Genomic DNA, 13,865 nt, shown 5'->3' on the forward strand with positions numbered 1-13,865 from the left:
CTAGATGCTTCATTTGCTGCTGAACACATCAAGGCAAACCATTCTCTCTTCCAAGGTCAAGTAGTGAGTTCACACGCCAATAAGAAAAGTCACTGGTGGCATCAGCCCTGCAGTGGGACAGTGCCCCAATTTTTAGAGTTTTTACAATTTGCTTGTATGTGGATTTGGAGGCTTAATTTAGTTGCTGATGGGGGTTTTTAAGGATGCCGTTGATGCCAAGTACTATGGGTGAGAGGTGTTAAGAGGACAGCTGGGCCAGATTTAGGACAGACTTTCTACGGCACATCTTAAAACATAACATTGAAGGATAGAAGCACAGTACAAGAGAATATATGGATTCAAGGGCCAATTTTCCATTGTAAAGCTTCAGTACAATACTAGGGTTTTTGCCCCAGTATTTCGGCGGAGGAGGATATATTGTTTTTAATGGCAAAGGAAGAAAACAAGCATAAATTGGTCAAATTAAACATGCACTGAAACTAATTTGTCGACAATGTATTCATGCATATTTTGTTATAAAGTGATATGAGAGACAGACCACTGTACTCATTTACTTTGCCTATTTTCTTCTGCATTGTTTTCAGGGTGCCTATCCATTTCTGCCCCTTCCCCTCCCGCTATGCCTCCACTGTTATTAACCTTTATAAATTGCAACATTTTAAAAACTTTACCGGACCCTACCACTATATAGAACTAAATTAAAATGGGCCAAGAGAATGTATTTTCTTCCCCTGATCTCTGCTTCTATTCAGATGGTCTCTTATGTTACAGATATTTCTTAACAGAACCATCTCAGATAATATTTCTTATCAGCTCTTGTAGTTCAAGAACACTCTTGGGTTTCCTGCATTCTTTGGTCGTATATTTAGAATATCTTTCCTTCAAATAGTTCCTCCCCATCTGGTTATCACTTGTAGATTCTTTCCAGTCCTACTTCCGGCTTTCCTGATTTGCATTTATCTGAGTTTCCTTTAGACTGTTCTTGTCAAGGATTCTATTTCTTAGAATGTCTCCTCTGTTATTATCTTGTTCATTTGATAGCTTTATTTCTTGTCTGTCATTAGGCGCTTCTTGGTTGTGCTTTCTCCAGCTTTCAACTCTGAAGGTATAGGGTATATTCCATTCCTCCCAGGAGATTTGTTTCCAGTCTCTGTTGGCACCTCATAATTTTAGGTTAAAATCTCCTTTACATATTTTCCCCCTCTCTATGGTTAACGGTTCGCTTAAAAGATATCCCACCCTCAGGTTTGGGACTAGTTTCTCCCTTTAAAAAGATATCCACCTTGTCCAACTGAATTATTTCTTACTTGCTTTCTCGCGCTTTTGAAATTCGGATTACACAGTCGGAGATTTCATTTCTCATGCTTAGTATTGTGATGAGTTTCTTAAGAGTATAATGATACCCTGGCGGCCTCTGGCTTTATCTGGTTCTCCCGGTACCTCTCTGAATGTAGCGAAGGTTGCAGGGTTCGGCTCTTGCTTGGGTGTGGTTTCTCGCTCCTTCTGCTCGCCGCTTCTCCGTTCGCGGTTCCTCATCGGGTTACTACCGCGCACGGCACCGGGGATGGGAAGCTATATACGCTTCCAGGAACGGTAGTCTCAGCGTCGTTGTTCGAGTGTCCTGCCCATCATACTGCAAGTGTGGTCACGCAACCACCAGGTTTATCGGTCCTCTCTTCCTTCTCGTAATGCTCTCTTCGCAGGTGCACATGGCGGTGCTGCAGCGTCTTGCACTGGCATCTGCTGCTTGTTGAAAGTCGCACGCTCCGCGACTGGCCTCGGTTCCACCTCCACAAGGCATGATGTTGTCAGGGATCTTGCCCCCAGAATGGCGCTCCTCCTTCCTCTCTGTTCAGACTTGTCTCAGTTAAAGATACGTCTCCTGTTAAAGAGGCATCTTCCCTTTTTTTGCATTGCCTTCATCCAAATTTAAAGATGCCACACCATTCTTTAGGAGACAGTCCACGTATGCGGCTATAGTAGGTATCTAGGAAAGACCTCACAGAACGGGAGCTTTTGTCCTCACAGCGGGAGTGTTTCCCGGTGAGGTCCCACTTGCCTTGACCCCTCTTGTGGAGCGGGCTCACCTCCATAGCCTCACAGGGGGAGGCTGCCCCTTGGGAAGAAGGGACAAATACCTGTGATTCATCACAATACCCAGGAAACAAGGCTCGAGTTCCTTTGGTCACAGCTTAAAATGATAAATCGGAGCCTCCCCCACACCGGACACCAGTAGACATCCTCCCTTTATAAAAACTTCTGCCAGGGTAGAAGGAGGTCCTGCTATCAGAATAATTGCCACTAGCAGTTCTGATGCGTTGGTAACATCAGAGGTAATCTTTTATTTAGACAACTATAAAAATAGGTCCAAAGAGGCCTCGAGGTGAGAGAGAATCTAAGACATTCTCAAACAGCAGGAGAATGGGTTATTTTTGCAGAACTATTTTAATGAAGCACATCCTGGCTGTAAGCATCCATCTTACAAATCGGTAGCAAGTACGTGAGCAACTATCGCACTTTCAAAAAACTCAGTTCAGGGTGACAGTGTCTAGTTTTTCTCAGATCTCCAGGTCATATTTGTGCTACGATATGCGCTACTTACAAGAATAAAATCCCTGCCCTGCTGCGTCCTCTACCTTAAGATACCTTTGCAGATTCACTCACTAAAACGACAACTTGGTGGCAATAACCTTCCGACCATAACAACTTTAAACAGAGGTAATCACTGGTGAAAGATAAACTAAAAACACTCAACTACCGTACACCACACATAATGAACTGTGGGATTCCACCCACTATGGGGCTTGTTGAGTGGCCAGAGTAATGGGACGGAGTAGGCATGGAGTTCAAGAACTAAAATAACACTTTGAATAGTCAGAACTGACTTAAGTACACAGATCACATCTTAGCACCTGCAGGAGTAGCACTAGCCATTCAGGATCCTAAGGATGCAGGCTTTATATACCAGTTAAAGACGCCGCCCAAATCGGCCCATTTTCTACCCAGCCCCTCACTACAAGGGTTCCCAAGAGAACCTCTCCCAGAATGTAACCGCCTCAGACACTCCCAGAACTCAAAACCACTTGTATCATCTCTGCAGCATGCATTGCAGCTACCGCTGCTACTCGGCTACAAAATGTCTGCCGCCATAGAAGTAGCGGAGGTGCTCCAGCTGGAGCTCCGGAAGCCATTTCGTTTGCTGCCATCCCAGTTTTTTTTGTTGTGTATGTGAAAACATGGATCGCGTTCGGGGTGGCCCATTCTTCAAACCGACAACATTTCGCTCAACACCAGCAATAAAGCAGAGTTCCGCAGGCCATGCTATGCATTAACAACCTTCCGTCCACCTACAATCCTGCCAAACTCTGCATTATTTATGAAATAGACTAACCTGACAAATACATTGTTATATAGTAACATATTAAGCAATAAGAGTAGGATTGTAGCTTGATTTTCCCCATTCTGAATGAAAGTCTACAAGTACCAATCTTTACAGATTAATGTACTCTTACTTGTCACCTGTGTTGCACACCTACACTAAGAGACACACAGCAAATTAAAATGCAGGTCACCAACTCGCAATCAATACTGCATACACCATAACACTTGTTAGGGTTCTATGACTTCATAACGCTGGAAAAAACACCCAATTAAATAACATTTAATTTCACTGAATAAGCATGTTAACCGACCTTAATATTGCCTTGGTAAAGGTATTTTTCCATTGTTATACACATTCATAGAACCACTGCCAACATCAATTACTTTTAATTATATTTTCGTTCTGATTGCCAAACAATGTATTGTTTCTCTGTCATGCTGTGTGCCTAGTGGAGCTCTGTGCCATAACATGACAGTTAAACAATATATTCCTTTCCCACGCATTGCAATAACAGATTTCCTAATGTGTTGACCATTCAGAGTAATAGTTCCTCATTAAACATTTATGGGGACCCATCCCCATCCTCACCCCCTCTTACTGCCCCTTCTCTTCTACCAAACCAGGCACCATACACTTCTACTTTAAAAGGGTATCCCGACATATTGTCGTTATTGTTAAACAATTCCATTTTATTTTCTTACAATCGAGCGATAATTCTTGTCCTCGATTTTTTTTTTGCTTTTGATATTTTTCACAACGAACATATGAATAGATACTGCCCGTTAGGCACCCTTCATTTTTAATCATCCAGACTTCACACTTCTTAGAGCACAACTTAAAGATCTTAGTCAATACCACTTAACCAGTCACTGCTGTGTCAGCAGCACTTTTTAAATTCTCTGTTGAGAAAGATGGGTTAAAAAGATATAGAACCCAATGTGAGAGGCTTCGTAGACCTGCTCTTTTGGCTTTAAAGGCAAAACGAAAAAAAAAAGTAAGACAAATAGGGGCTTTTTTTGCTCAACTATAGCTCGGCGACTCCTCCAATCACAGTATCTCAGTTATGTTCTTGTCGCGTCTCATACGAGTATAGCGGTAAAAAGCCAACTGCCGCTCTTTCTAGTAATTCAAAAAAAGTAACACAAGCAGGAACACAACTATAGTTGAAACTCAGAGGTTCGTTTTCAGTCCTGGGAAGGCTGAAGCAGCTCATTATTATTATTATTATTTATTGATTGATTATACCGTGCCACACACCGATTGGCCTCAGGCCGCACATCAAACATAGATTGTGACAAATACACAGAAAGGCAGCAGGAACTCACATGAATAACTCAAGCCTAAGGCAAAGAAGTGGGTTTTAACTAAGGGAGGTGGGGGGCTTGAGGGGGGTTGCAGCACCAAACCTTGGTATCTTGAAGTCCAGCTGTGGGATCTTATTGTCGCAGGTTTCCCCCCTTCTCACCTGTCTATGTTGTCTGATGTCCTCTTTAGGTGGAGTCTTCTTTCGTATGGTTCGGGACTTAAATAAGCCCGCTCGGCCGTCCTTGGCTTCCAGATTACATTCAGCTTCGATGTCCAGGATCATGGGAAACTCCAGTAGTATTCAAGAAGGAGTTGGGGGCACGCGGAAGCGGCGCAGGGATTCCTGGAAGTTAGGAAAGAGGGAAGAAGTCAGGAGAAGGGAATCCAGGGGCCAGGGGATAGCAAGTAGCACTAGAGAAGGTTCGGAGCGCATGTCCGATCACAGCTAGTAGCACCATTGAGACGCGCGGGGCCACAGGGGTGTGGCTTCTTTATAGAGGACGCTGCGTAGAACGTGAAGACTGGCGAGCAGCGTTCTGAGCTTGCCGCCATGTTGGTAGTAAGGCCCGACGTGTCAGGGACCAGGAGGCCCAGAAGGGGCGAGTTCGATGGTTCATGACAGCATGCCTCCTCCAGAAACTCGTTCCACCGGGTTTGCCCAGGTGTATGAGATGGAACCTGAGTAGCCTGGGGGTATTTAGATTTGAGATAGGTTCCCAAGTGCATTCACTGGGGGGATATCCTTTCCACTCCACCAGGTACTGGAGTTTGCCACGTCTATATCTAGAATCGCAAATCCTGGAGACCTCATACTCATCCAGTTGGTCATTGATGAGTACTGGTTTGGGCCGAAGGTTAGTTTGAGAGGTCTGAACATATGGCTTTATTAAGGACGTGTGAAAGACTGGGTGGATTTTCTTCCAGGAGTCTGGAAGCTTGAGTCGGTAGGCCACTGGGTTGATGATTTCCTTTATAAGGAAAGGCCCATAATATAGAGGAGCCAATTTATTTGGTCGCAAATGGCGTGGTAGCAGTTTCGAGGACAGCCAAACTTTATCCCCTATTGTGTAGGAGGGGCTTGATCTTCGTTTGGAGTCTGCATACAGTTTGGTCTGGGTCCTGGCCTTTTCTAATTGTTCTTTGGCTTCTCTTTGAACATTAATGAGCATTTCAATCCAGGAATCGACTGTTGGAACTGGTGTAGGATGAGGAAGGATGGAGGGTAGATCCTAAGGGTGGAATCCTTGGCTACAGAAAAAAGGACTGGTCTTAATAGCAGAGTGGTCCAAATTATTATAGGCGAATTGTGCCACTGGTATTAAGAGGGACCAATCGTCCTGGACCTTGGTAGCGAAGCAACAGAGGTATTGTTCCAAGGTTTGGTTTACGCGTTCTGTGGCTCTGTTGGTTTGGGGATGATATCCTGAGGAAAGAGCGTGTTGGATTCCTAGTATTTGGCAAAGAGGTTTCCAGAACTGAGAAATGTATTGGGGCTCTCTGTCTGATATGATCTTGGAAGGAAGTCCATGCAGTCGGAATATGTGTTCCAGGAAAATTCCAGCAAGTTCTGACGAGGATGGCAGTTTAAACAGAGGTGTAAAATGGGCCACATGGGTGAACAAATCAAATGGTGACCACGATGGTTGTGTATCCCCTGGAAGGTGGTAATTCCACAATGAAGTCTGTTGCTATGAATTCCCAAGGCCTTGTTGGAAGTGGAGGTTGCTGCAATAGACCCGCTGGTCTCTTGTTGTCATGTTTGTTTTGATTACAGACAGAGCATGCCTGGATATACCTTTGTACATCAGCTTTCACTCTAGGCCACCAAAATTGCCTTTGTATTAATCGGAGGGTATTGGTAATACCACGATGCCCGGAGTAAAGAGTATCGTGACAGAGATTTATTATCCTTTGATGTAGTTTATGTGTTGGGATGACCAAGGCATTGTCTTTGAACAAGTATCCATCTTTGGTCTTCAGTTTCCACTGGTTCTTGTCCGAGATATCTTTCCAGAGTTCCGAGGATTGAGTCTGACTGCGGACTTCATCAAGGAGGCTGGTCGCCTGGGCTACAATTATTGTGTGGGGAAACATCTTGGGAAATGTTCGGTCATCAGGAGGTTCATAGTCAGGGTGCCGAGACAAGGCGTCAGCAATTACGTTTTGTGTTCCCGGAACATGGTGAATTTGGAACTGGTATTGAGCAAAGAAGAATGCCCAATGGGCCTGATGGCTGTTCCTGCATTCCAGGGCCTGTAACACTTGGAGATTTCGATGGTCTGTCTGAACCTGGACAGGATGTTTAGCTCCTAGAAATAAATGACGCCACTCGGTGAAGGCTTGACGGATGGCTAGAAGTTCCTTTTCTAAGACTGAGTAAGGAGTTTCACTGGAGGTCAGTGTCCGTGAAAGATCGGGAATAGGATGTTCCAGCCCGTCATCTAGTTCCTGTTTCAGAACTGCTCCGATGGCATAGTTCGAGGCATCTGTTTCCACTAGGAATGGTCGATTTATATCAGGTTGAACCAGGATGGGGGCTTGTGTAAATTCTGTTTTCAGGCGTTGGAAGGTCTTCTCCTGGGCTGGGGTCCAATGATAGGGAGCATCTTTCTTCAACAAGGAGATGATCGGTTGAACAATCTCGGAGAAGGATGGTATAAACTTTTGATAGAAATTGGCCAAGCCCAGGAAAGATTGGATCCGTTTTACGGAGGTCGGAGTTGGCCAGGATAGTATGGCTTGAACCTTGGATTGATCCATGCCTATGCCATCTGGGCTAAGGACAAATCCTAGATAGTGAACAGTGGAAACATGAAAAAAGGCATTTCTCGGGTTTTGCTAGAAGCTTGTGTTCATGTAGCCATTGTAACAGTGATTTAACATGTTCTTCATGCTTGAGAGGATCCTTAGAGAATATCAAAATATCGTCCAAGTAGACGATGACGAAATGAAATAGCATATCTGAAAACACCCAGTCCATGAAGCGTTGGAAGATTGCCGGAGCATTAGACAGTCCAAAGGTCATGACCAAGTATTCGTAATGACCAAAGGGTGTTCTGAAGGCTGTCTTCCATTCGTCACTGTCTCTAATACGAATCAAGTGATAAGCACCCCTGAGATCCAATTTGGTGAATATTACGGCTCCTCTTACGGCTTCCAGGATATCCGAGATCAAGGGTAATAGATAACGATCCTTAAGGGTGTACTGATTAAGACCTCGATAATCAAGATAAGGTCCGAGTTCCTTGGTGTCTTTTTTAGGAAAAATAAAAAAAATGAAGCTCCAGCCGGAGACTTGGATGGGCGTATGGTGCCGTTTTTTAGGTTAGTATCTAGGTATTCACGAAGGGCCTTTTTCTCTGGTTCAGACAGGATGAACATCCTTCCAAAGGGAATCACCTCTGAAGGTTCGGTTTCAATAGCACAGTCCTCAGGCCTATGGGGCGGTAGGGCTTAGACAATAGCAGAAGAGAACACATCAGCGTATTCCTGGTAGGTTTTAGGAACCTGGATGATGTTGGAGACCAGAAGAGGATCTTGCTGAGTTGTTGAATGTTCTTCTGATGTTGTCGGTGAAGGATCCTGGAGCAGACAATGGGACATGCAAAATTCGGAACCTAGGAACAGGGAACCAGCTGTCCAATTGATGTATGGGTTGTGTTTTTGTAGCCAGGGCATTCCCAAAACCATTGGGTAATGGGCAGATTTTATGATGTCAAACTTTATCCTTTCTCGGTGATGGTTTATAGCAAGCTCAATTTCCTTAGTCTGAAGAGTTATGGGTCCAGAAGAAAGAGGTCTTCCATCAATTGCTTCTACAGGTTGCAGGACGTTCCGGGATTCGTAGGGAATATGATGTTTAAGGACCCATTCCTGATCTATGAATTTTCCCATGGCCCCACAGTCCACTAGTGCCAGAATGGGGTAGGATTCCTTCTTAGATTGCGATAGAAAAGCCTGTAAGACTACCAGGGAGTTTTGTCCAGGAGAGTTCAAGGATGGTATAGATGTGGAGCCTGCATCTCTCTCCCGAAACTGAGCTCCATCTAGGATCGGGAGCTGGCGTTTCCCGAACGCCGTGGAGGGGCTAAAGGGACATTCTCTGACTAAATGCTTGTCCGAGGCACAGTACATGCATAAGCCAGTATGGATCCTTTTCAGCCTTTCTTGGGGGGATATGGGTCCACGGAAGGCCCCTAGCTGCATGGGTTCAGGTTCATTTGTAGGAACAGGAGAATCTTCGGATTTCGAAGGGCTCACAAGAGGATTTTTTTGGATGGTTGACTTGGTCTTCCTTTTCTCTGCCTTTCTTTCCTGGATGCGGAAATCAGTTTGTAGAGCAAGATCCATAAGTGGCTGGTAAGAACTAGGACGCGCTACCCTGGCTAATTCATCCTTAACATCTTCATTTAGCCCTCTTCGAAAGAGGGTGAAGCAAGCTTCGGAAGGCCAACCTGCTTCTTTAGCCAATTGCTTGAATCGAGTTACGTAGGTGTGCATGTACTGAGAAGCTTGCTGGAAATCGAGTAAACGTTCTTGAGCACTAAAGACCTGTTCTGGGCGGTCAAACATAGTCTTTAGTGCTTGAATGAATCCATCATAATCATCCAATAGGGAATCTCCGGTGTTAACTAATGGTGTGGCCCAGGCTAAGGCATTCCCGGAGAGGTGAGAAATAATAAAGCCCACTTTAGCCCTCGGGGTGGAAAAATAATAAGGTTTAAAGGTAAAGTGGACCAAACAAGAATCCAGGAATCCTGGGAGGGTTTTTGCACAGCCGTCATATTTGTCAACAATGCCGCCCAATAGCACGTTGTCCTTTGAGGCAGAGTCGCGTGAAAGTACCAATTGTTTCATCGCGGCGTTCTCCGCTTTCAAGTTCTGTACTTCGGTCGATAGTTCTTGCATGCCACGCATAAGATCCTGGATGGCCGCCTCCATGTCTGTATCGACTTCGGTCAGGTGGCGTCTCAATCTGTCACAGGGTTCCCCCCTTCTCACCTGTCTATGTTGCCTGATGTCCTCTTTAGGTGGAGTCTTCTTTCGTATGGTTCGGGACTTAAATAAGCCCGCTTGGCCGTCCTCGGCTTCCAGATTACGTTCAGCTTCGATGTCCAGGATCACGGGAAACGCCAGGAGTATTCAAGAAGGAGTTGGGGGTTTGCGGAAGCAGCGCAGGGATTCCGGGAAGTTAGGAAAAAGGGAAGACGTTGGGAGAAGGAAATCCAGGGCCCAGGGGATAGCAAGTAGCACTAGAGAAGGTTCGGAGCACACGTCCGATCACAGCTAGTAGCAGCGTTGAGACGCGCGGGGCCGCGGGGGTGTGGCTTCTTTATAGAGGACGCTGCGTAGAACGTGAAGACTGGCAAGCAGCATTCTGAGCTTGCCGCCATGTTGGTAGTATTATGGAGTGTAAGGCTGGACGTGTCGGGGACCAGGAGGCCCAGAAGGGGCGAGTTTGATGGTTCATGACACTAACACCAGTATAAGAGCAGAGAAAAGCGCAAGCTTCAAACGATGTCTGAGATAGACGGGAGCCTTGCTGGTTTGGCCTTTAAAGGTAAGCGTAAGGAGTTTGTGTGCAATCAGATGCTTCACCGGAAGCCGCCAATGCACCAGCGTCCAAATGCAGTGACATGATCTTATCTAGCTAAACTGCACACAGCTCTCACTGCTCCATTCTGGATGACCTGTAGTGCATGCAGGTTAGACTGGGAAGTACCTGCCAGCAGACTGCAGCAGTAATCCAGTCTGGCATGGATGAGGACCGAGGAGAGCAAATATTCCGAATAAAAAATATCAAATGGGCATATAGGTGCTTGTCTCAAACAGCTACATGGATATTTTGGGATCAGTAATACCCATAGTACTATAGACACTACTAGAATTATGGAAGAGGTCAAATGTATATTTGAATGTGCATGAATAACTTGGTGCAAAGAAGTATTTATCACAAAAACATTTGTTATGCAGTTAAAATATATGTTTGCTTTGTTTTTATTTTTTGTGTCGTAATGCATTTGTCTTGTTGGCAATGTGCGTGTCAATTGATAAAATTTCCAATAGATAGAACATGTAACTGCCACTAATCTAACAGGACTATGTTTGCTTAATGTTGTTATGATTATGATATGGTAGTTTCTATTACTTAACATATTAACAATGTACATTTTAATCCTTGAAGTTATGTGATCTTATTGAAATTCATTATATATTACACATCCACAGTTATGGTTAAGTTGCTGTTTCCATAGGACAAGCACTTTTTGGGCGGCTTATAACTCCGCCCCCCATGGACGAATCCTCACCAAACTTTGCAAAAAAGTATATGGGCCACTCTGAATTTATTTGAAAAGTTTGGTGATTTTTGGTCCAGGGGGGGAAAGGTTATACGGGGGGGGTCCCAAAACAGTCTATGGGAAAAAAAGATGAATGGGGGGGAAAAAACTTTGCGCACGACTACAGCTGAAAACGCTAGACGGATTTTCACCAAATTTGCGGCAGGAGCTTGGTCCCGAAAGCGTGCTTTTCTAAATTTGGTGAAAATCCGTCCAGTCGTTTTTTTAAGACGACGAAAAAGTATGTCTAAAATAATTAGTGATATCTATGTCCGCTTTGCGGCCACACTTCCCTGTTCGCTCCGCGGACAAGATACTGATTGGCCAGGGGGTGGGGTCATGACCGCCGACACGCGACGTCTTTGCCGATTGGATGGAGCGAGCCGTGATGTGCGTCAGAATATGTGGATGCGCCCGGCATCTTGGATCCGAAGACAGCGCGGTCGCCACCAGAGGCGAAATGCTGTTTCGGAAACGGTTTTGCTCTCCTACAGTGCGTGGGGAGGTTTACAGAGTAAGAGATGGGTTAAATAGTGTGCTTGTTTGGGCGGCAGGTGTTAATGATGTATTCTCTATGCCCGCCTTGTTCGGGATGTTTGTACGTGCAGAAAATGAGGATTTTAATAAGGGTAGTATTTGAGTCTGTGCGCTGTACAGGCACCTTGAAACTGTTCCAAGGACACGCGTGGTGTTAGCAAATATTGAAATTGAGTAAATGTTGTTATTACATTATTTTTTCTTATGGGTGTGCTATTGATTAGTACGCCACCATGGGTGTGACATGCTGCGGTGCTTGTGCCCAGGGCCTAGAGTCTTGGATGCATGGACGTAGGCCGAAGGCCATACTTCCAAGACTGTAGGCCCTGGCCACAACAACCGCAGCATGTCACACCCATGGATACACATGTAGTATTGATTATCGATTAAATGGTTGTGGGGATTGTGCACAGTCATGCACCCAGTCATTGCACCTCCATCATGTATGCTGCACACAATGCTTATGTTTATACATGACTACATCATTATATTGTAAAAAACTTAATAGAATGTTATTTATGTCAATGCATTGCTTACTGCAGCACAAAGCTCATGTTATCTATTCCAGTGAGCCTTCACTTTTTTTTATCAACATTATAAAAAACTTCCTTGTGCAAACTTTCCATGAAAAGTACTGTCATGATGCCTACCTCCAAGGAGCCAGGTCGGACTCAGCAACCCCAGAGGCAGGCATCATTTCCTTCCCCCCCCCCCCCCAGGGGAGTGCCAGCGGGCCCAAGCTGGGGCCCTTTGGACGCAGTCCTGGCGCCTTAGGCGCCAGGCTCATGTTGGACTTCTGTCCTGGCGCCTTAGGCGCCAGGCTCATAAAGCTAGACATGTGTTTAAGTCTTTTTAATGTGCACTTACCTGATGCAGACCATGCTGCCACATCCAGGCCCTCTTGAGGCCTGAATAGGAACTACTTTACCTGTGGGACTACTTTCCACCGGGTGTGGTCGGGGAAGGATACATACCTGATCGGAGGAAGGATACACACTTGGAACTTCTTCCAAAGCTATTTAAACCACACCCGATCAGCAACTCACGCTTCGCGTTGTTCTGCTCCTCGCAGCTGGACGCTCACCGTGTCAGCTCCTGCATCTGGACTTCAGCCACGCCTGTCAGCATCCTGGGTCACCTGCAAGGGGAGACAAGAGACCTACCAGCTAATCTGCACCACAGAGACATCACCGACGATCCTGAAAGGGAAGACATTTTTAAAAGCATTTCGTTACGATCGCTGCAGCGCTGCATTTCACTCACCTTTCCTGGGTTCCTCCATCTTCAGCAGCGATCATCCGGATACACAGCCACTTCCCAGAGCCTAGAGAAAAAGACAAGAATAAGAGGTGAGAGAAGGAAGGGAATAGGAAAAGCTCAGTGTTCTTCTAAGACTTACCTGTTGGGTCATTCCCATTTCATTTCGGGTCTTGCTGCTTCCAAGAATTTTCCGGACCCCGGCCCCTATGGGGAAAAAGACAAAGACATTAGATGAGCAAATGCAAAAACATTACCTGAGCGCTCATCTAGGACTTACCAGATCTTTACTGGAACTGCACGGTTCACTTCGGGTCGGCGCCATATCTCCGGCATTCCGAACCCCGGCCCCTATGGGGAAAAGACATCAACATTAGCGCTTTGTTGCAAGAAGTCTCCAAAGGAATCTTCATTCATCACCTGAAAAAAGACAATGAATATTATTATTTAAAGCTTTAACTTTTGAACTTGCAACAGAACTTTTACAGCGCCTTACCAGTATAATCAAGCTTACCTGAACTCCCATCCAACCTCAATCCAGTGAAGTAACTGGGTTCAACGCGCCCCTGCGTCAGAAGCAGGATGGAGAGCTCGTCCTTTCAGACCCTAAGGTGAGACTTCACGGGGAATCGTGGAAGGGTATCTTGGAGGGTTGGAAGAGAGTGGGAGGCTTGAGCATAACTCAGTCAGTAGGTAATACTCCCTTTTCACGCACAGGGGAATATTCCTGCGAGCCGGAGAAGCCAGAGTTGAGGGCCCTTCCTGTCCATCTTCAGAGTCCTGCACTTCACCATTGAAGAAGCATCAGCACTCGAAGCCAGACCTGCGCCTCCGTGGGAATCAGGTGAGCGTTACAGAACGCGAAGCCTACCCACAATTTCCCACCCGGGTGCTATGGAGACTGACCAGCTGGCCCAGCTTTTGGGGGAATTACGGGCAGAGGTGCACTCAGCCCGCCAGGAGACTAACGCTCTCAAAAGAGAACTGATCTTATCTAAGGAAAGAACTGATGACCTAGCCAAAAGGTTATTACAGGCCCAGGCAGG

General features: G+C 45.7%; 1 protein-coding gene across 1 annotated transcript in view; it reads right to left on the reverse strand.

Annotated features, from left to right (window-relative positions):
- The window catches only part of PSEN2 (presenilin 2), a 609,714-nt gene that overhangs the window by 473,837 nt on the left and 122,012 nt on the right, over positions 1-13,865 (reverse strand). The gene's annotated exons all lie outside the window — the stretch shown is intronic.

This window comes from Ambystoma mexicanum, chromosome 4p (assembly GCF_040938575.1).
Source record: "Ambystoma mexicanum isolate Mex_15411 chromosome 4p, UKY_AmexF1_1, whole genome shotgun sequence".
Taxonomy (NCBI): domain Eukaryota; kingdom Metazoa; phylum Chordata; class Amphibia; order Caudata; family Ambystomatidae; genus Ambystoma; species Ambystoma mexicanum.